We start from the raw sequence: 17,919 nt of genomic DNA on the forward strand, positions 1-17,919 counted from the left end.
AATTGCATTTGATTCTACTTCTAGTGAAATGGTACATAGTCTCCATTTGATCCTTTCTGAAAAAGAAACACGCATTCTAAACCTAAATACCTGCAGGGAGAGGCAGGAAATATATAAATAAAAACTATTATTATTATTATTATTATTATTATTATATAAGACAGAAAATATACATTATTGTGTCTCCTCTGACTTCCAAGTGTACCTGGATTCTCAAATGTGGACATAGTTATCACCGCTTCAAGTGGAGAAAATTAGTCCTTAAACCATTACTCACAATAGTGAAAGGGCAGAATGGTCCCAATTGCCTTATCTTGACTACCAATTCCCTATTAACTTCTGCAGGTATGGAATGTATGGAGACCATAATTTGGCTAAATGTAGGTTGAGAAGATCAAGAAGATTTCATAACAGCCCCTTCCTACCACAAACCCTCCAAATGTCTGATATAGAGTTATTGCCAACTAGGTAGGAAAATAATTAGAGTATAGATAGATAGACAGACAGACACGAAGATGCTATTTACATTAGTCTCTGATGGCAAATGAATATATCTCTGGTATGATGCTGCCCTGGTCTGTGTGGAACGAAGTTGTTGGTTCTCATTTGAAGTGGACAGTTGCAACAAACCATGTAAGTAGAATGGTCCTGTATGTAGTCTTTCAGATTTCCTTATGTATGACATCATACTGGTTACTTGGAAACAATGATGCTTAGAAGACCTTGTAAGCACTGTGTGCTTCTATAAGGAAACACATGGATTTTTCGTGTAGTCCTTGTTTTCAAAAGTTTGCTGATGTCTTCGGATTACAGTGAACACCCGAAAACAAAATCAGCCATTTTTAAAGAGAATTGCAGGGATAGAGATCGACAAGGTAAATCATTTCCTTATTCATCACTAACGCTCTACACTGCGGGAATGGGGAAAGTACATCTCATTAAAGAAACAAGAATAGGAATAAATGGAAACAAAATCAGTTTCTATTTCATAGTCAGTCTGTAGGCACAAGCAGTATACCTACTGTATCCTTCACACTACAGAGTGCAATCCCATAGAGACTGCAAGAAAGAAACAGGCACAGATTTTAAACTAGGCAACAACTTTATGAGTATAATTGAATTAAACAACAGGTTGAAAGGCAGAGCCAGCATGATGCAGTGGTTTGAGTGCTGGACTATGACTCTAGAGACCAGGAGTCAAGTCCTCACTCAGCCATGGAAACCCACTGGGTCACACTCTCTTCTAACCTTCTAAAACGAGACAGTCTGATGTACTCAGGTTGGCATGATGGCAGCCTGTTTTTCAATTTTATATACCACTCAGCAGCAATAACCAGTAGAATTAACTTCAGTATAGAATCAGTGTTGTGTGGTGGTTTGAGTGCTGGACTCTGGAGACCAGGGTTCGAATCCCCCCTCAGCCATTGCAACCACTGGGTGACCTTGAACAAGTCACTCTCTCTCAGCCTCAGAGGAAGGCAATAGCAAACCTCCTCTGTTGCCAAGAAAACCCTGTGACAGGTTTGCTTTAGGGTCACCATAAATTGGAGATGATTTGAAGGCCTTCTTCTTGGTTAGCCTGCTCAAGCTTGAGAATTTTGTTGAGATGAAGCCCCACAGGTAAAACCTCTGTTCTGGGAGTGGCTTTCTTACAGTTTAAGCTTTCAGGTGGTTTATTCATCATTCCAATTTTCAGGAGTTGCTCAAAATCTGGTGCCCGGATGACTTGATGCTTCTTTCTATAAGCATATCTGACTTTACCCTCTAGGGGCCCTAGCCTTTTTCTCTTACCATTTTAGCTGCCAGATTTATGATGGTTGAGAACGGCATACATTTGTGTAGCTTGGTTAATATCCTTGGCAAGCTTCCTCACAACCCCACAAAGTAACTTGCTCTTCCTTGGCCAATCTGGATGCATGAAAAACATGCATCCTATGAAGCCTAGACTTCTGAAACTTTGAAGTACATATTCCTTACATTCAGGAATACTTTCCTTTTAAAAATGGGCTGCTTATTTTTAATTAATTAAAAATTCTGTAGCCTGTTCTGTCATATCAATTCACTAAACATTACTGAGTTACACAAAAGTAAATGGAGTAAGCTACTCAGAAGTAAGATGAGCAGGATGCCTTGCATTTTGGACCAGAGGCTTGCAGATGTTTGGGGTGGGTGAAGCTATGGAGAATTAAAACTTTAAAACCATTATTTTTAATCTTTCCTAGATTAACTAAATTAGCTAGATTAGCCAGAAAGATCTGATAGAACAACACAGATTTTCCTGTCAGGTTACGGAAGCTGTATGTACATACATATATACAAAAAGAGAGTATGAAAATGCCTACCGCCTGGTGTATGCGCCTTACCTTTCTTCCTTGGCTGGATGGCAGCATTTTGTAACTTTAATTGTGTACAGTGCATTGAGAGAGACTTCTGCATGTATATAAGAGAGAAGGAGGGGTGGGTAGTAAGTCTCTTTCAAGTTCCTCGGAGTGTAGTGGAGTCTCCCTCCTTGGAGGTCTTCAAATGGAGACTGGATGGCCATCTGTTGGGGATGCTTTGATTTGGATTTCCTGCATGGCAGGGGGGTTGGACTGGATGGCCCTTGCGGTCTCTTCCAACTCTATGATTCTATGATTCACTTCTTGTCTCTCAGGCTATAATCCATCCTATGTTCTCTTGTTCTTGTTGTTCGCTGCCTTAAGTCCACTTTCATTCCTAGTGGCCATCTGAAAAAGACATCTCTGCATTTCCTTATTCTCAACTTCTCTGCTTGGGTCCTGCGGTTTTAGGCCTGTGGTCTCCCTGATGAAGTCCATCCATCTGATGTGTGATCTTCCTCTCTTTCCACTACCCTCTACCTTTTCCAGCATCCTTGTATTTTCTAATGAACCGTGCCTTCTCATAATGTGGCCAAAGTACGACCACCTCAGTTTCGTCATCTTGGCTTCCAAGGATAGGTCAGGCTTGATCTGTTCTAGGACGTATTCATTTGTCTTTTTGGCTGTCCATGGTGTCCTCAGCACACTTCTCTAGCACCACATGCCAAAATGAGTTGATTTTCTTCCTGCCTGCTTTCTTCAATGTCCAGCTCTCACATCTGTACATGGTGATATGCAGTACAATGACTTGGACAATTCTGACTTTAGAGTTCAGCTGCATATCTTTAAACTTTACAATTCTAACTAGTTCTTTCATAACTGCCTTCCCAGTCCTAAATTTCTTCTGAATTTTTTGAATTCAGTCCCCATTCTGATCAGTGTTTAACTATTTTGATTTCTTTGTTATCTAGGCTGAATTCATATAAATCCTCCATAGTCACTATTCTTGTCTTTGTTTATGTTTAGGGATAGGCCTGCCTTTGTAGTTTCTTTAGTAATTTTTCCTAATCTATGATGCTTTCCATTAATATGGTGTTGCCTCCAAATCTTTAGATTGTTGATGTTCCTTCCTCCTACCTTCACTCCTCCTACTACTGATTTCCCTACTATTCTTGTGTGTTTTTCTGCATACAAGTTGAGCAGATAGAACGATGAAATGCTTGACCCCTTTGTCAATTGGGAATCCTTCTGTTTCACCGTGGTCTGTTCTTACAACCTCTTGTCCTAACTAACACATGCACTGCTGCAGGTGCCTAAATACTGTACCATGAAGCAGGAGAGGTAGGCGATGGCTGGGTAACATTTACCTTTGGAGAATGTATATCTTTGTTGGTGTTTGGATTTTGATGCTGGTACTCCTTTTATTAGGTTTAGTGTAAATTACGAGTATATTGTTTCATTTTAGTGTATATTTAGTAGTGTGAGATATTTAGCCTATTGTACACCTTCTAAATCCTGAGCTGGAATTGGTACTGAATTATCTGGAAATATATTATGTAACTTCTTCATATATTACTATATGCCCCTTTGAACAGGGTTTGCTATAGAAAAGCAGCATATAAATAAACACAGTGACTGCTGAAGTTGACAGTGCTGCACAGATGCATAGCTGAGTGGTTTTAGATACCTCAAGCAGGGTTCCAAATGCTAAGGGATCCTCATTCCTTGTGAAATGGTGCCTGTTGTGTATTTGCTTTTACAGGCACAGGAGCTCTGAAGAGAAAAGACAAAGGCTTACGCAGCCAACAAGGGTGGATAGAAGCTGGTAACAGATTACTGGGGTCCAATTATTATTGCTTATGTTTTTTTAATAGTATCTTTCTTGGCAGTGTCATCAGTTGATTGTTTTTGGTATCCATTATAAAATTGATGAGTTTCAAAGAAAAAAATAATGACATATAAAATGTGAAATCCCATATAAAGAGTTTTAGGCAGCTCACCAAAGGATCTAAACTATTGCAGGGTGGGTCAAGAAAGGAAGCTGGTCTCCCCAGGAATAACTCAACAGGACCCAACAGTGGGAAGCAAAAGAACTTGCACAAGCACAAGTAAAGGGGACCCATGGTCTGCGATGTCTCTACACTAATGTACAGAGCATGGGAAATAAGCAAGATGAACTCGAACTGCTAGTACAACAAAGCAAATATGATATAATAGGCATCACTGAAACCTGGTAGGATGAGTCTCAGAACTGGAATGTAGAAATAGAGGGGTGTAACCTTTTTAAGAGAAATATGCCAAACAGGAAAGGAGGAGGAATAGCACTATATGTCAGAGATATTTACACCAGTGAAGAGATCCTGGACATCAATCATGGAAGCCAGGTGGAGAGCATTTGGATAAAAATTAAAGGGGAGGGAAACAACAAGGATGTTATGGTGGGAGTCTACAACAGACCCCCCAGTCAGATGGAGGAATTGTATGATGCCTTTCTAGAACAGATGACTACACACTCAGAAAGGAGAGATGTAGTAGTGATGGGTGACTTCAATTATCCTGATATTTGCTGGAATTCAAACTCCACCAAATCCTCAAGGTCTAGCAAATTTCTCACTTTCCTTGAAGACAATTTCATGGTCCAAAAGGTGGAAGAGGCAACAAGGGGGTCAGCTATTTTAGATCTGATCCTAACCAACAAGGATGACTTGGTTAATGGGGTGCAAGTGGTGGGATCATTAGGTGGAAGTGACCATGTTCTCCTGGAGTTTGTAATACAGTGGAAAGGAGAAGCCAGGCATAGTCAGACACGCATTCTAGACTTTAGGAGAGCGGATTTCAGTAAACTTAGAGAAGTATTGAGGGTGATCCCGTGGTCAGAAATACTAAAAGAGAAGGGAGTTTAGGATGGATGGGACTTTCTCAAAAGGGAGATACTGAAGGCACAATTTCAAACAATTCCAATGAGAAAGAAAAATGGGAGATGTCTCAAGAAACCAGGATGGATGACTAAGGAACATTAAACTGAGCTAAGTCTTAAATGGAACATGTATAAGAAATGGAAAAAGAGGGAAATCATGAAAAAGGAATAAAAAGAAATAGCAAGCATGTGTAGAGGTAAAGTCAGAAAAGCTAAAGCGCAGAATAAACTCAGGCTTGCTAGAGAGATTAATAACAATAAAAAGGGATTTTTTAGATATGTCCACAGCAAAAGGAAGAAGAAGGAAACAGTAGGGTCACTGCGTGGAGAAGGTGACCAAATGCTAACGGAAGACAGAGAAAAGGCAGAATTACTCAACACCTTCTTTGCCTCAGTCTTAGAAAAGGAAAAGGGTGCTCAACCTGAGGATAATGGAGCAGAGGACAGATTAGGGGGATTTCCGTACAGAATATGTAAAGAATACCTTGTTAATATAAATGAATTTAAGTCTCCAGAACCAGATGAACTACATTATAAAAGGGTATTAAAAGAACTGGCAAATGTAATATCGGAGCTATTGGCAATAATCTTTGAAAACTCCTGGAGAACAGGAGAAGTCCCAGCAGACTGGAGGAGGGCAAACGTTGTCCCCATCTTCAAAAAGGGGAAAAAAGAGGATCCTAACAATAATCATCCAGTTAGTCTGACATCAATACCAGGAAAGACTCTAGAGCAGATCATTAAACAGAGAGTCTGTGAACATCTAGAAGGCAATTCCATAATCACAAAAAGTCAACACGGGTTTCAGAGAAACAAGTCATGCCAGACAAATCTGATCTCTTTCTTTGATAAAATCACCAGCTTGGTAGATGAAGGGAATGCTGTGGATATAGTATATCTTGATTTCAGTAAGGCCTTTGACAAGGCTTCCCATGACATTCTTGCAAACAAGCTTGTAAAATGTGGGCTAGATAAAGGAACTGTTAAATGGATCTGTAATTGGTTGACCGGCCGAACCCAAAGGGTGCTCAACAATGGCTCCTTTTCATCCTGGAGAGAAGTGACCAGAGGGGTCCCACAGGGCTCTGTCCTGGGCCCACTACTGTTCAACATCTTTATCAATGACTTGGAGGAAAAAATTGGGGGAATACTTATCAAATTTGCAGATGACACCAAATTAGGAGGAATAGCTAATACTCCAGAGGACAGGATCAAAATTCAAGATGACTTGAATAGACTAGAAAGCTGGGCCAAAGCTAACAAATCCTTTAGGTGCCGAGGCTTCTTCAGAAATTCAATGTTCACTGCCTAAGAAAGGAGTGGGAAATTACTTTTTCTGTTGCCATAATCACAAAAAGTCAACACAGGTTTTAGAGAAAGAAGTCATGCCATACAAATCTAATCTCTTCTTTGGAGGTTTTTAAACAGAGGCTGGATGACCATCTGCTTGAGGTGCTTAGACTGTATATTCCTGCATGGTAGGGGGCTGGACTGGATGGCCCTTGAGGTCTCTTCCAAATGTATGATTCTTTTTTTGATAAAATTACCGGCTTGGTAGATCAAGGGAATGCTGTGGATATAGTATATCTTGATTTCAGTAAGGCTTTTGACAGGGTTCCCCATGACATTCTTGCAAACAAGCTACTGAAATGTGGGCTTCACAAGGTAACTGTTACATGGAATTGTAATTGGTTGAACGGCCGAACCAAAAGGGTGCTCCACAATGGCTCCTTTTCATCCTGGAGAGAATTGACCAGCGGGGTGCCACAGAAGTCTGTCCTGGGCCCAGTGCTATTCAACATCTTTACCGATAACGTGGATGACAGAATTGGGGGTATAGTTATCAAATTTGCAGATGACACCCAATTAGGAGGAGTAGCTAATACCCCTTAGGACATGATCAAAATTCAGAATGACCTTAATAGATTAGAAAGATGGGCCAAAGCTAACAAAATGAATTTCAACACGGAGAAATGTAAGATAATGCACTTAGGGCAGAAAAATAAAATGCACAGATATAGGATGGGGGACACCTGGCTGAATGAAACTACGTGTGAAAGAGATCTGGGAGTCCAATGCAATTTTAGGCTGCATCCATAAAAGTATAGTGTCTAGATCAAGAGAAGTAATAGTGCCACTATATTCTGCTTTGGTCAGGCCCCACCTGGAATATTGTGTCCAGTTCTGGGCACCACAATTCAAAAAGGACATTGAGAAACTGGAGCGTGTCCAAAGGAAGGCGACTAAAATGGTGAAGGGTCTGGAAACCATGTCCTATGAGGAACGACTTAAGGAGCTGGGGATGTTTAGCTTGGAGAAGAAATGGTTAAGAGGGGATATGATAGCCCTGTTTAAATATTTGAAGGGATGTGATATTGAGGAGGGAGCAAGCTTGCTTTCTGCTGCTCCAGAGAACAGGACCCGGAACAATGGATGCAAGCTGCAGGAAAAGAGATTCCACCTCAATATTAGGAAGAACTTCCTGACAGTAAGGACTGTTGGACAGTGGAACACACTTCTTCGAGGAGCGGTGGAGTCTCCTTCCTTGGAGGTTTTTAAACAGAGGCTGGATGGCCATCTGTCAGGGATGCTTTGACTGAGATTTCCTGCATGACCGGGGGTTGGAATGGATGGCACTTGTAGTCTCTTCCAAATCTACGATTCTATGATTTTATGGTTCCCAAGAATAACTCCCGCAGCTGCCAAGCCAAAAAAAGAAGAAGACGAAGACAGTCCTTTTACCTTCAGCTAAGCCATCTTCAGGCACAAGAAACCTCCTTCATTTTCCCGACTGCCACAGTAAATAGCCACCCTGATCACTATGGTTGGTTGTCCGCCATGCTTGGCCAGACCTCCCTGCTTGGCCATTCAGATTCTGAAGAGATAGTGTGAGTGGGATGAGGCTCAGTGGAAAGAGAAAGGGGAGGTCCCAGGGCTTTTTTAAAAAAAATAAATATTAAATTTATAATAAAAAAAAATTAAAAATTAACACCCGCTTTTGGGGTGTCACCCAGTGCAGTCTGCACCCCCAAAGCCTCTGGTGATGCCACTGGCCCAATCCTTCTCCAGCCCTGTCTGCTTGGTCACCTTCCTTGTCCCTTGGAAACACTATCGGCAAGTCTGCTGAAGGGGCAGTAGGTGCACAGAGTCTTTCCCCAGCCCAAAAGGAGGGAGGAAGGTGACAAAGAAACTGCTTCCTTTGATCCTTCTCCTTCATGCATATTTGGGAGCCTCTTTTCTGCTCGGCCCAAAGCCATCACCTGACCAAGAGTTGCCCAGCTGGCCTGCAGTCACCCCCTGGCCACTCCCAAACATCATGCAGATCTGTTGCTGGCAAACAACCTGTGGGCCAGCCCAAACAAAAGTTTTCACTGGGACCTGAAAACATTCTCAGGGGCTCTCAAGGCATCATGGCAGTTCAAAAACACCTTGGTCGGGAGGTTATGCAAACCTTCATTACATGCAACATCTCTAAGGTCCAAAACACAGTGCAGAAATAATCCAGTTTGAGACTGCTTTAACTGCCTTGGCTCAGTGCTAGAAAATTCTGGCAACTGTAGCTCTATGAGACATTTAGCCACCTCAGAGAGCTCTGGTGCCACAATAAACAACAATTCCCACTGAGCCAGGGCAGTTAAAAAGGTCTCAGACTGGATTATTTGTGCAGTGTGTTTTTAAACTAAGACTAAGAAACCTAAGACTTTCTGTCTACAAAACAAGGTTGTAAGGAGCACGTCCAAATAGGATATTACCAGTGTCTGTACATCAGTTGGCCAACCCTTTTCCTACTACATCATTTCACATGATGAACAAATAATTTGCACAGAATGCAGATCTGTCTGCTTGGATGAAGGAAACTAGGCTCTGGCATACCTGAGAGAAAGTAAAACTCCTGATATCTGGGAAGGATGGAGAGAGAAGTTAAGGGGTTAGTGAACATGAAGATGGATGGAGAAAGTAGTGGGAGGTTGGTGGGGGGGGGGGGGAGAGAAATAAAACAGTGGTAGTGAAGGAGTTTGTAACCCAAGCAAAGCCAATGAGTACCAGGCATGAGAGAGACAAAAAGACCAGTTTGAAAGTAAAAGTTGGGAGTGGAGATGACAGACAGCACACAGTGCTGAGGAAGGAACTAATGGGTTTTCAACCTGGGTCAAACTAGGTACTGTTACTATATTAAAAGTAAGTAAAGTATGTGCCTTCAAGTTGCCTGTTGACTTATGATGACCCTATGCATTTCATTAGGTTCTCTTGGGCAAGGAATACTCTGGGGTGGTTTGCCATTGCCATCCCCTGAAGTTTAGCCTGGTGTTTCTTGGCAGTCCCCCATCCAGGTACCAACCGGGACTGACCCTGTTTAGCTTCCAAAATCAGAGAATCTGGTGCTTTTGGGATATTCAGGTAACTCGGTATTATCGCTATAAATAATGATTTACCATTTATGCTTTTAAAATTGTACATATCCCAAATGGTAAATGCATTGGAATATATATTTCAAATAGAGCTGAAATTGTACATACAGTATTTAAGTGACTGACACTAGCACTAATGGCATTTTGTTGTCATTCATAGTGTATCTGAGAGGAATCTGTCCAATAAGCAATGTCTGCTTATGAGGGAGAAGGGGACGAGGAAGGAACAGGATATGACGAAGGTGATGAGTCGACTGAAAAGACTGAGCCACTTGTACCCCAAGAACCTCCTAAAAGGTATATACTGTGGGAGTTTTTGTGTACAGTCACTCCATTTTGCCCCTTGCATTCCATGTATGCAAAGACGTATTACTACCATTAGTTTGACCTGTGCACATGAAAGAGTAATGCAGCTGCCCAAAGGAAATTAAAGACATACGTAGAGCACCATGGGCTGGACCCAGATTTAATCATAAGCAACGTTAGTAAGGATTGAGAAGCCTTACTGATTTCAATGGGACTGCTCCCAAATATGACTATTCAATCTGGATCCATTCCTGTGTCTTCACAGACTTAGAGGCTATGCAGACTGCCCCTAAGGGGCAGCCTGCAGCTGTCTCTAGCTGCTCCAGAGCAGGGCCGCAGCAACTGCACACTGCGGCCCCAATCTGGCCTTTCAAGGGCACAAAAAGGAGCCGCAAAATGCGGAGCTGTGCACACCAGTCATAAAGGCTGGCCTGGGGGTGCAGTCGGGGCATGGTGTCCACATGCCTCAACTCCGCCCCTGGGTGGCATGATGCCACACACTGCTCCACACGGCATCATGGCATTCCTCTGGCACTGCGTGCACATTACGCCACACAATAGGAGCGCTTTAAAGCCACGGCGCCGCAACTATTGTGCCTTTTCCAGGGGCAAAAAGGACCTGCTTTTAAAAAATTATTATTATAATTTTATTAGGAAAAAGAAAAACATACAATATAGAAAAAACAACAGCAACAACATAGAAACAATAACTACAATTGAGTAGCATACATACAAACATATAAACAAGGTACTACAAATCTAAAACTAATCTTAACCTATTCAGTCGGTTGTAAATTGATTCATCCTTGTTTAGGTCAACAGCAACCAAATTCTTGATGGTTAAACTTAAATCTTTTCTTCTGAACTTCCTGAGATATCTTTATCATCCTAGTACTTTTATTGCATTTTACGTATTTTGTTAGACTTTTTTCTTTCCTTTCCATTTTCCCCCCATACCAATATATTTATTCTACACAAATTTCCAACCTTTATTCTTCCCAAACTTCTGAAGACATATCAGTTCATCCAAGTTAACTTTTCCTCTTAATTTAGCTGTGAGTAGATCCATGTCCATTGCTTTTCTTATCTTAATTAGCCAGTGCTCTTCTGTTGGTATTTGAATGAGTTTCCAATACTGTGCATACAATATCCTGGCCAAGGTGATCATGTACAATAATATTCAACTGTATTTTGTTTCTACTTTTTCATCTAGCCTGTTAATCATATTCAGTAAAAATATTTGAGGGTCCAAAATAAGTTCTGTTTGAAGAATTTCGTTAATTAGACCTAGTATATTCCTCTAGTATTGTTTGGCCATTTGGCAGTTCCACCACATATGTATGAAGTTACACTCTTGCTTCTGACACTTCCAATATTTTAAGGATCCAGTCTTATGAATTTTATTTAATTTGGATGGAGTCATGTACCATTGGTAGAACATTTTGGTGTATTTTTCTTTGTAATTTTGGCAAAGCGTAAACTTATTTGTCTTTATCCATGATGTTTCCCAGCTGTCAAGTTCAATGGTACTGCCGATGTCTTGGACCCATTTTATTATTATATGCTTTATGGTTTCTGATTCTAGATCTCTGTTTTTCATTAGTTTATAGAATTTAGAGATAAGCTTTCCTTCTTCTTCAAAAATAATCTATTTCATTTTTCTCTCTTTTAAATTCGTATGTTTTGTAGTAATCTCTAAATTGCTCTAAGTTGGCTATATAGGAACCATTTGGTTTTTATGTTATCCTCTTGTAGCTGAGTAATAGATTTTATTGTTAGTTTGTCCTTGTCAAAAAGGAGCTGCTTTTTGCGGTTCCTTTTTGCACCCTGGAAAGGCCAGATAGGGGCTGCAGTGTGTGGTTGCCACAGTCCCAATCCAGCACAGTTGGAGGCGGCTGCAGGCCGCCTCTCAGGAGCAGTCTGCACAGCCTCAGCCGGTCTTTTTTGCACCCTACAAAGGGGGGATAACCACGACGCCATAGCTTTAAGGTGCTCCTTTGGTGCTGCATCGTGTGGACACAGCGCCAGAGGAGTGCAGTGACATCGCGCACCGTATGGAGCAGTGCACTCCAACTTAGGGGGCAGAATTGGGGCATGCATCAAATCAAATGCAACTTTAGAATTTAATTGTAAGCCTGAGGGCAGGGAACCGTCCAATTAAAATGATTGTTTGTACAGCGCTGTGTAAATTTACAGCGCTTTGTAAATAAAGGTTAATAATAATAATAATAATAATTTACAGTTCTCTGAGTGATGTAACCCCCACTGAAGTGAGCAGTAGCAAAGGAAGAAATGAGTAACCTATACATAACTTTATACAGAAATATACTCTTTTCCCAAATCCACATCAGTGAGTGGATGGAAAATTCAAGCTTCTACGCTTACATCTCTAAAAGAACATAAAAAGCTGCCTTATACTCAGACCTTTGGTCCATCCCACACAGTACTGTCAGCTTCTCTGGTATTGGCTTCCCAGGTTTCAGGTATCTCTTCCAGTTCCAGGATGGTGGGAGAACAAATAAGCTATATGCCAGGATTTACCTCCCAACAAAGACCTGAAGTTAATATTACCAACATGAGTCTATTAGTGTGGTTGCGTGAACTGCGTTGCAGCATGCCGAAGTTATGCACCTGGATGGGCACCAAAGAAGTGACATGAAGCTCTGTGCAGGCTGGAGAATTTCCTCTCCCCCTCCAGAAGTGGGAAAGAAGACAACAGGCAGATATCTCTCACGGAGGCACTTTACTTCTGATTCCACTGTAAACAATCTTGTTCTCACCGACAAAGCTACTTGCATAACACCACACACCATCCAACTCACACTGTACAATGAGGCTCTTCCCCTTATATACATGTGCCATGCACAGGCACTTTGTCCACATCCAGCCTCTTCCTACTGTGTTACATATTTACATATCCCCTGTGCAGTGTGAATTTGCACTTTTCAGCCACTGAAGATGTCACCTCCTGTGACTCAGCACAGCTCAATTGCTGACATCATGGCTCCTGTCTGACACAAAGTAACCCTGTCACCTTTGTCCCACCTCTGGACATTTCCCCCAGGATCCATCCTTAACAAAGCCAGCTTATGCATACCTACCTCTCCTTATACACAATGAGTGAACAGCTTTTTCTGCTCAGGACTCTTTCCTACTACAAAATCACACCACTCTGATACCACTTTAACCACCATAGCTCCATCATGTAGAATTGTGGGACCTGTAGTCCCCTCAGGCATTTAGAATTCTCTGCCAGAAAGCTCTGGTCTCTCACCAAACTACAAATTGAAGGATTCCATATGATGCAGCTATGGCAACTAAAGCAGAATCATAGAAATATGTTTGTGTCATTTGAAAGAGATCTTACAGGCAAATAATATTTTGCTGTTTTGTCCAAATTAGGAAACTATGGGCCCAAACAGACAGGCCAAAATAAAACTGCTTCAGGTCACTTTGGAGGTATGCTGTTTAAATGATGCATGTATCCTAAGAGATTGGAAGCTGCGCCAAAGCCATGTTCCAGTCTTAAGGACTGGAGTGCAGCTTTGGTGCAGCTTCTGGCCTCTTAAGATGCATGTGTCATTTAAACAGCATACCTCCAAAGTGACCCGGAACAGCTTTATTTTTGCCTGTATGTTCGGGCCCTATGATTTGACGAAAACATAATTTGTCCACACACAGACCATGGTTTCATGCTTGAAATTCTGGTTTCATGCTGGTAAAGTAGAATTGCACATAACATCAAACCATAGTTTTGAAATTTGTGGCTTGTTTGCCTCTAAACTAGAAATGGAACAAGAACATTGGAACAAGCGCTCCACAGAGCAGGGCAGAGGTTTCAGATATCTCTGTAACCTGAAGGAATCCTGCTGCTGCACAAAAGATATGTGTGGTGGTTGGTAACTCTTCTCTGAAAAGGGCAAAGGCAGCAATGTGCCATTATGATAAGCTGGAGGAGGAGGTATTCCTCTCTGTTGCTCCTATCCAGGATGCAATGAAAAGATTGCTCACATAGGAACAGACAGTTCTGTCCACTGTAGGTTAACTGTATCACAAATGACTATGAGTCACTGGATAAGAAGGTGGAGAACTCTAGGGCACACATGATGTTTTCTTCATCCCTTCCCAATGAAGGCTTTGTCCTAGAAAGAGAAAATAATACAAGGAGTACATGCTAATACGTAGTGTCAAAAAGAAAATATTAGATTATTGGACTATGGTCTACATCTCTTTGATGAATGATTTTTTGTGGGCCATGGGTCATGAACACTGAGAAGGACATATTCAGAAAAAGTCCCACATTTAATAAAGAGGTGGAATTTTGGGCAAAGTCCCATTATTTCAGAGGAGAGCAGTCACATTTACAAAGCCTCCCTGAATAGCAATAGCATGTACATTTCTATACCGCTTAACAGTGACTTCAGCACTCTCTAAGTGGTTTACAATTTATAAGCCAATGGCCCCCAACAATCTGGGCATTCATTTTACTGACTTTTGAAAGGATGGAAGGCTTAGAGCCTCTGGGATCAAACTCACAATCTAGTGGCTGCAGTGCCAGCATTTTACCACTTTGCCACTAGGGCTCCCTGCTGCTCTTCAGAAATTTGCTCAAAATGTGGAGGAGACCTATGGGGTAATGAGGGTGGGCTGATTGTGTGACCCAATTTCTCTTATTTATGAGCCCTATTTATGGGCTTTTAGCTAATATGAGCCCTGCTGCCACCAAATATGTAACTAGAGCTCACTTCCTACATCAACAATACTGTTATTTTTGTTGTTATTTCTTTCCCTTCACTCTATAACCTTAAAGTACCAACGTGGTGTTCTGATTTGAGCATTGGATTGCAACTCTGGAGAGCCAGGTTCGAATCCCCCCTCAGCCATGGAAACCCACTGGGTCACTTTGGGCAAGTCTCTCTCACACTCAGAGGAAGACAAAGGCAAACCCACTCTAAACAGATCTGCCAAGAAAACCCTGTAATAGGTTTGCCTTAGGGTCACTGTAAATTGGAAACAATTTGAAGGCACACGAGAGAGAGCCTTCTTTGTGGCTCCTCAGACCCTTTGGAACTCCCTCCCACGAGATGCTAGGCTGCCCGCCTCCCTGCTTGCTTTTCGTCAGCAAGCAAAAACATTTTTATATAAGATTTATATTGTTTGTAGAATATTTTAATTGTTTTGAATTTTATTGAGATTTTTAAATATATATATTTAAAATCTGTGAGCAGCCTTGGGTCTCTCCTGGAAGAAAGATGGCATACAAATGAAATAAATTAATAATAAATAATTATGATCCCACAAAGGAGCCCTGTCCCAAAGATACCTGCCAGGTCTAGACTTAGAGGTGGGTGTCATTAGCAAGTACTACAAAGCACTACAAAGACAATAAACAACACACATATATATTTATCACTAGTATTCATCTGTATCTCTTCTTTTTATCTATAATATTAAAAAAGTACTCATTTAAATATAATGTTGCCCTCAGGAAATTTATACCTGATGCATGACTCTCACCTTTAATCCGCACATTCATAAATAAAGGAAATCTGTATGCTACTAAGAGCCTCCTGAAAGACACACATAGCATGTGGTGGTGGGGAGAAGGGGATGATTTTGTTAACTAGCTGTAGATGTTGCTGTTAACCAATTTTTAGTGGAATTGTGTGTGCATAGGGTTCATTTATGTATGAAAGAAAGGTTGCTGAATTAGAAAGCATTAATTTTCTTGTTTCCCAGAACCATAAACTATATTCCTTTCTTTGGAGATTTCTCTTGGTGACCTTAAGATAAAAAGATTTTTTTGGTGTTATTTGGCTTTTGTTAAAATGCCAGTCAGAGGATGTGGCTGGCTCCAATGTCAAAAGTCCAAACTTTTAAACAGCTATCCAGGCTGCTGTACACTATCCCTAAAATAGATTCAGCAAGCTGGATAGCGCCTAAACAGTTTGAATTAAACCTTGGAGAGGATTCATTGCCTTCCCCTTGACATGGAACCCATGCACCTCCCCTGATGGCAAACTTTGCCTATATATAAAGCAGAAAGGCAAACGTGAGACACTTTCTTTAGATACTGCTTTGAGGGACGTTTTGCACTGACATGAGAGCAAATTCTCCACCCAAAGGAAAAAAAAAAGCTTTGCTAAGATGAAGGCAAACTCCCCCCCACCCCCGAAAAGGAGGGGCCATTCCTTCTGGCAGGATTCATAGGACTTGTCTGCAAGGGCAAACTGTCACTGAAGAGATAGCTGTATTCCTTGAGGCTCATTTTAAGTATGTAATATAAAGAGAGAGGACAGTTGTGGTAAAAGTCCTGGAAATGCATCTTTTAAAAAAACACTTAGTTGCTATAAAATAGAGAATCTCCTATCATTCAGCAAGCTTCCGTTTCAATGGGAGATGATAGCTATGCCAAATACCAGTGTCTGGAAGGTGACTGTGTTCCAATGTTTTCCATTGGTCAGTCTTTGCCTTTCCCTGTGTTTCAAGCCATATGTGATTATTCCTCATGAATCACACAGCATTGTGACAGAAGGGGTGTTCACATTGTCAGGAAACAATTTGTGAAGGGAACTGCCTCGATGGTCCCTGCAACCTTTTGTCATGTTGCCCCAAGAACTGGATTTTAGACTTTTTTCAATAGGCGTTTGATGTGCAGACTGGTGAACACCCATAGAGCTCATGCATGTGAGAAGTGACACTGGTTGGACTAGGCTCCCTCCTTGAGTGAAAGGTCTCCTTGCAGTTCACAGGTAAAGATTTCCATCAAACTCCTGCCACAATAATGTTGAACATGCAGACATCTCGGGAGCTTGGAGGTGCAGGGTGGTATTAGGGGCAGTGATAGCCCATGCAGCCATGAAACCTTCCCTGTGTCTTTTAACACAGGGAAGGAGCCATGTGGATAATTGATGGGAATTTTCGATTCACGAGGGATATTGACAGTCACCTTCTCCATCCCAGTCAATGCAAGATTCTTGCAACTACAGCATCCATGATTGATACTCATCCAGCTTCTGCTTAAATATTTCCACTGAAGAATTGCTCACCACACTCCCAACTAGTTTGTTACATGCTGCTATCTAGTAGGATTACTGCTGCCTGTCAAGTTTAACCATTCTCACAGGAAGAGTTGTGAGGATAGACTGGTTAGTGGAGAGAACTATTTGCATCAGTCTAGAGTCCCTGGGAGGAAGGCAAAAATTAAGGAGGAAAGGGGGATCCCAAATAGACATTTGTAAACTGTAGAACCAATATCCATCAAAAACCTCTGCAGTGTGGTCTATGAAAGCTTGCTAGCTTTGAATGATTTCTATTTGAAATGTAGACAGCATGTTAAATAACATCCTTATGTATTAATAAAAATATTATTGCACTATATTATGTACTTTAAATGCTTGTGACTGAAATATTTTTCTTTCTTTCCAGTGAACCTCCTCCACAAAGCTGCTGCTGTCTTCTGTGGAGTCTCGTCTGGCTGGCTGTGTTGGCTGCTTTTGCATGGCCCTTGAGTGTGGCTATGGCAACGCTTTATGGATTTGTGGCACCTTTCATTGCCCTCATAGGTCTGGATGATGTGAGTGATTCTATGCTGCAAGCGGTACATGTGGGAAGAGAGTGTGCGCGCAACGTCAGAAGTGGCAAGCCTATGATCTGAAGAAAGGACCTCACTGGCTTTAGCATTCTATGCCTTCTCAAGTCTCCTAATCTTTTGTGTATTTATCATCAAAATCATCTGTATCTCTTCTTTTAATATTTACATTAAAAAGTATTTATTTCAATATGAACATAGTAGTATGATGTTGTGGTGTAGTAGTTTAATCACTCAGCTATGACTCTGGAGATCAAATCAAATTCCAGCTCATCCACGTAAACCCATTGGGTGACCGTTAGCAAATCACACACTCTCAGCGTCAGAGGATAGCAATGGCAAAGCCCCCTCTGAAGAAACTTGCCAAGAAAACCAATT

General features: G+C 41.4%; 1 long non-coding RNA gene across 1 annotated transcript; it reads left to right on the forward strand.

Annotated features, from left to right (window-relative positions):
* Nucleotides 1-787: 787 nt before the first annotated feature.
* LOC149314867 (uncharacterized) lies at nt 788-17,644 on the forward strand. Its single transcript, XR_016280981.1, has 3 exons — nt 788-875; nt 9,805-9,941; nt 17,379-17,644. It is a non-coding gene; the product is annotated as an uncharacterized LOC149314867 (long non-coding RNA).
* The last annotated feature ends 275 nt before the right edge of the window (nt 17,645-17,919 follow it).

This window comes from Sceloporus occidentalis, unplaced genomic scaffold (genome assembly GCF_023333645.1).
Source record: "Sceloporus occidentalis isolate IW3139 unplaced genomic scaffold, rSceOcc1.0.p SCAF_4, whole genome shotgun sequence".
Lineage (NCBI taxonomy): Eukaryota > Metazoa > Chordata > Lepidosauria > Squamata > Phrynosomatidae > Sceloporus > Sceloporus occidentalis.